A 6,236-nucleotide genomic window follows, 5' to 3' on the forward strand; every position below is an offset into this window, starting at 1 on the left:
TAGTGAACCCGGGGATGAACCTTCGGTAGTAGCCTACCAACCAGAGAAACTGTCTCACCTCTTTGATGTTCGAGGGGCTTGGCCAGCTCTTGATTGCCGTGACCTTGTCAGGGTCGGGGGCCACTCCTTCCGCGCTTACCACGTGCCCTAGGTACTGGACCTTTGGTTTCAGCAGGTGACACTTCGATGGTTTCACCTTCAGGCCGTAGCCTGCCAGGGCTTCGAACACCTCGGCCAGGTGCTTTAGATGGTCCTCGTAGGTTTTCGAATAGACGATCACGTTGTCCAGGTAAAGGAGGACCGTCTCGAAGTTTCGGTGCCCTAGACAGCATTCCATCAGCCGCTGGAAGGTCCCTGGTGCGTTGCAGAGCCCGAAAGGCATACAGTTGAACTCACTCAGTCCCATCGGGGTGGTGAAGGCGGTCTTCTCCTTGTCAGCCTCTGCCACAGGAACCTGCCAGTACCCGCTAGTAAGGTCCAAAGTAGAAAAGAAGTTAGCTGATTTTAGTGCGGCTAAAGACTCCTCTATTCTAGGCAGCGGATATGCGTCTTTGTGAGTGATATGGTTGATTTGTCTATAGTCGACGCACATTCTCATGGTGCCGTCTTTCTTTTTGACCAGAACCAAGGGGGCTGCCCAGGGGCTACAGCTGTCTCTAATGACCCCAGCTTCTTTCATCTCTCTTAGCATGCCCTTTGCGTTCTGATAATGTGCAGGGGGTACAGGCCTGTGTCTCTCTTTTATTGGTGGGTGGCTTCCTGTGGGGATGTGGTGTTCTATCCCCTTTACTCTGCCGAAGTCTAGCGGGTGCTTACTAAAGACTCTCTCGTACTCCTGTACCACCCGGTAGACTCCTTGTTTTTGGTGCAGGGGAGTGGAGTCAGCACCCACATGGAGTTTCTGGCACCAGTCCTCCTTTTGTTTCTGGGAGCCATTACCCTCCGCCTGTGGAGATGGAGGCAAGGGTTCCACGGCCCTGATAGCTTGGTGTTCGACAACAAACAGTTTGGCGAGTGTAGCATACCTGGGTAAGTGTACTTCCCTCTCCCCAATGTTGAGGATGCGGACGGGCACCCTCCCATGACGGACATCAACCAACCCCCCGGGCTGTCAAAATGGTGGGCCTGCTGTCTGAGTACACGGGTTCTACCATGGCTTGGTAGTCTCTACCTCTCAACCCGATTGCAGTCCGACACCAGATCATCATTTCACTTTTGGGAGGCATGGAAATGGGGAACGGGTCACTCAGTCTTACGCTACCGATCTCACCACCAGACAGTTCTACCTGCTGCCGTCTCATCAGGGCTTTTATCTCCTTGTTGAGGACTCTCTGTTGGCTGGAACTAGCATTCACCGCCACCTGTTGTAAGATTACAATTACCTCTGAAAGACAATTTTCAATTACGTTAGTACCCACAGTTATTTTAGGGTGACTTTCACGACGGTCGATGTCCACAATAATCACTCCCTGTGCCAGCAGTTCAACTTTACCAATTTTAATGGTCATCTCCTTGAACCCCATTTGCGGCACGGGTAAGCCATTACTGGCGATGATGCTCAAGTTACTGTCTGGATACCGTGTGATATCAGCATCAGTCCAATACTGCTTAAAAAGTACATAAGGGATAGTGGTTACTTGTGACCCAGTATCCAGCAAGGCGCTCATGGGGATACCGTCCAGCACCACGGGTAAAACCGGGCGCCCCCCAACGTACTTATTACGCCAATTGTAAGGGCCTGGTGATCTTATGCCTGGGGGTTGGCCCTCTGCCCCAGGTTGGACCCGTTTAAATTACAGTACCTGGAAATGTGTCCGGGCTGGTTGCATCGACGGCAAATGGGCTGTCCATCCTCTGCGTAGCGGTCTGTGGGCCTCCCTCGGAACGACGGGATCCTCCTCTGTCGACGCCACGGGACATCCTCCGGACTTGAAGCCAGCTCGATGGGTCTTGACGGGTCCACTTGCAACGCCTGGACGGTCCTGGTCAACGCCGCGATGCTCCTGGTCAGCTCCTGGACTTGGTGGTGCAGGTCTTTCGACGGGGCTTGGTTCAGGGCCTGTGCATCAGCCCCCACGGGATCCATAGAGGAGGGCGCCGCCTCCTGGTGGTTGGTGAGAGCAGGGCGCCGGGGGTTTATAGCGCCACTGGTTGCAGATTCACGGAGCACCCTTATGGCCTTGTCCTTAAATTGGGCAAAGGTCAGGTCGGGGTTCTGAAAGAACATGAGGCGCAGTTGGGCCCTGTGGGCGCTAGACAGCAGACCTTCTATGAATTGTTCTGTTAGCAGCTTATTCGTTTCCTGCACACTGCCAGAGTCAGTTTGTTGAATAACCCTCAGGGCTTCCTGCAGATTTAGGGCATAGTCTCTGATGCTGTCCTGTGCCCGCTGCTTACATCCATAGAACCTCATTTTAATTTCAGCGGAGGTACGTGTGTCAAAGGTACCCCGCAGCCGGGCCAGAATACCCTTCACAGTCCTTTTCTCCTCAGTGGGCCATGATTTTACCTCCCTCTGGGCTGCGCCAGTTAACTGCCCTGTTAATATGCTGACCTTCTGTTCCTCTGTCAGGGGGTAAACCTGGAACAAACTGTACAGCCTTTCCTTAAAGTCAGTTAGGGCATGGGGCTCCCCTGAGTACTTGGGCAGCCAGGCCGCTCCAGGGATGTAGGGCAGGGAAAAGGGCATCACCGCTGCTGCAGCTGCGTTGGTGGTAGTGGGGGCCTCTGTGTCCGACATCTTCCTCCCCCCTAGTCAAGCGTGGCCTACCTTCCGACGATCCTCTTCTGTAGGCCGCGGCTCCGCTGCTGCTGCTCTGGACGAGGACCTTGCGTCGCGTCCTGATGACGTCAGCGTCGCTCTCTCTCCCTTCCAGGACCTTGCGCAGCGTCGGTGCGTGGGGCGGAGCTTCGGATCTCGCGCGGTTTTGACGTCCACGCCCCTCTTCTTCCCGCGCGGCGTCCTGAAGATGGCGTCCGATGGCAGGAAGCAGCTGCAGATGGCGGGAAGACGGCGGGAAACGGTTCAAGATGGCGTCTGATGGCGGGAATCGGCTCCGGATGGCGGGAAACGACTCCGGACGCCGGGAAACTTCGCCACAGGTAAGTTACAAAAGTCTTTTTCAGGCACGCAGTACCCGGTGGTTGCGGGCATGAAATCCTGCCGACTACGCCAAAGCTGACTCGCCCCCTGGGCCGTGGGGCACTCGGATTCGGGCAATAGGGGGAACGATGGGAGTAGTAGTGGCAACCCGATTCCGTGGCTCAGGTTGGTCAGACCAGTGGTAGTCTGTTATGTGCTATTGTTTATGTCCGACTACGCCACCCGTGGATTTGCGGTCATTAGGTACCGCCGCTGCAAGGCAGACCGCTGGGGCTGATGAGGTGTGCAGCTGGGATGGTGTGACTCCCCACGGGAAGAGTGCAGCCCCAGGGCAGTGTAGTGGATGGTGGGAGTGATGGTGGTGAGAGTCCCAGTACCGGTAGTGCTGGAGGCGCGAAGGAGCACACAGACAATAGGTTGCAGTCCAGGGTCTTTACTGAAACAGGTAAACTGACCCATAAACAGTCCCAGCTAGGAGGGGACCTGGATGTCTGAGAGCAACGGGGAAATTGGCCCTGGTCAGCGTGAGGGTGTAGGCCTACCGTGCTTTCTGCGCTTCTTCTGTCTATCTCCTCGTTACAGGGTAACAGCCCACGTTTCTGAGCTTTCCGTGTATTCTCGCCTGTATGGCCTGCGACGTGGGTTCCTTTCTGCTCCCAGCCTTGTACGGCTCTGCTGGTCCCTTCTGTTGTGGCAGAGCCTCCAGGCTTCTTAGGCCAAGGAATATACAGTCCCTTGCGGACTGGTTCTCTGCTGGGGGATGTAGAATCCTCCCAGCCTCAGACACCAAAGTCTGGTAAAGTAAGTCTTTTCTCTGCCAAGACAGGCTCTCTTCGCCTCTTGTCTCTGGTTTGTGGCTCTACTGCTGCCACACTTCCTCTTAGGTTACAATGCAACTGTCTGTCCCTGCTCTGCTGAGACACGTCTCAGTCCTGAGACAGGTCATCTGGTTCTCTCTAACCCTGCTCCCAGTACCAGCTTTTATAGGGGCAGCCAGCTCCCCCTACTGGCCTGAGACAGGAGGCATTGCATGCTAATGTTCCCCTGACTAGAGAACCTCCCCCTTGCTCTCAGACACAGCTTTAATTACACTTGTGGCATCCAAGCCAGGGTGACACATTTACAGGTCTCTTCTCCAGAAAAGATCCAGCTGGCATCCGGACCGGAGGACGTCCCGTGGCGCCGACTGAGGAGGACCCTACCGGCCAGAGGAAGTCCCCAGCAACAGATACAACGAGGACGGACAACCCATCTGCCGCCGCTGCAATCAACCCGGACATATGGCAAGGTACTGTCATTTAAACGGGCACAACCTGGGGTAGAGGGCCAATCCCCAGGCTTAAGATCATCAGGCCCATCGAACTGGCGTGACAAATACGTAGGGGGACGTCCGGTCTTGCCTGTGGTACTGGATGGCATTCCTATGAGTGCCCTACTAGACACCGGGTCACAGGTCACCACCATCCCGTACGTGCTCTTCAAGCAGTACTGGAATGACTCGGACATAACCCGCTACCCAGATGACGACCTGAGCATTATAGCCAGCAATAGTCAGCCCGTGCCACAGATAGGATTTAAAGAGGTGACCATCAAGGTCGGTAAAGTTGAACTGCCGGCACAAGGACTTATCATTGTGGACATTGACCGTCGCGAGAGTCACCCAAAAATAACCCTAGGTACTAATGTAATCGAAAACTGTCTTGCAGAGGTGATTCTTATTTTGCAACAGGTTGCCAAGAACACCAGTTCCAGCCAGCAGCGTGTGCTCCAAAAAGAGATCCGGGCACTGATGAAGCGGCAACAGGTGGAACTATCTGGTGGTGAGATAGGTAGCGTGAGAATGTGTGACCCGTTCCCTATTGCCATTCCCCCAAAAAGTGAGATGATGATTTGGTGCCGGGCAGCTATTGGTCTAAGAGGTAGAGACTACCAAGCAATGGTAGAACCCGTCTACTCAGACAGTAGGCCCACCATTTTGACAGCACGGGGGGTGGTCGATGTACGCCATGGGAGGGTGCCCGTCCTCATCATCAATATCGGAGACAGAGAAGTATACCTGCCCCGGTATGCCACGCTAGCCAAATTGTTCACCATCAACCAGAACTCTGTACAGGCCGTGGAACCCTTGCCTCCATCTCAACCAGAGGAAGGTAACGGCTCTAAGAAACCAATGGAGGACTGGTGTCAGCAACTGCATTTGGGTACTGACTCCACTCCCTCACACCAAAAACAGGGAGTCTATCGGGTGGTTCAAGAGTATGAGAGAGTGTTTAGTAAACACCCGCTAGACTTTGGGCGAGTAATGGGGGTAGAACATCACATCCCAACGGGAGACCATCCTCCCATAAAGGAGAGATATCGACCCGTACCCCCTGCACACTATCAACACGCCAAGGGGATGCTAAAAGACATGAAGGAGGCTGGGGTAATTAGGGACAGCTGTAGCCCCTGGGCAGCTCCACTAGTCTTAGTGAAAAAGAAAGACAACACCATGAGAATGTGTGTAGACTACAGGAAGGTCAACCGTATCACACACAAAGATGCGTACCCGTTACCAAGGATAGAAGAGTCCTTAGCTGCATTAAAATCTGCTAACTTCTTCTCTACTTTGGATCTCACTAGCGGGTACTGGCAGGTTCCTGTAGCAGAGGCGAACAGGGAGAAGACCGCATTCACCACCCCGATGGGACTCAGCGAATTTAACTGTATGCCATTCGGGCTCTGCAACGCACCAGGAACCTTCCAACGGTTGATGGAATGCTGTCTGGGACACCGGAACTTCGAGACGGTCCTATTATACCTGGACGACGTCATCGTCTATTCCAAGACCTATGAGGATCATCTGGAACACCTGGCAGAAGTGTTTGAAGCCCTGGCGAACTATGGCCTAAAGGTAAAACCCTCAAAGTGTCATCTCCTGAAGCCAAAGGTACAATACCTGGGACACGTGGTGAGTGCTAACGGAGTGGCTCCCGACCCTGATAAGATCACCGTGATTAAGGACTGGCAAGACCATCCAGCATAAAGGAAGTGCGGCAGTTCCTCGGGTTGGTAGGCTACTACCGAAGATTCATTCCCGGTTTTACCAAGAAGGCAGCTCCTATGCAGGACCTCCTGATAGGCCAGTCCAGGA

This window comes from Phyllobates terribilis, unplaced genomic scaffold (genome assembly GCF_046119375.1).
Source record: "Phyllobates terribilis strain yellow unplaced genomic scaffold, ASM4611937v1 Scaffold_310__1_contigs__length_2243716, whole genome shotgun sequence".
Classification (NCBI taxonomy): Eukaryota; Metazoa; Chordata; class Amphibia; order Anura; family Dendrobatidae; genus Phyllobates; species Phyllobates terribilis.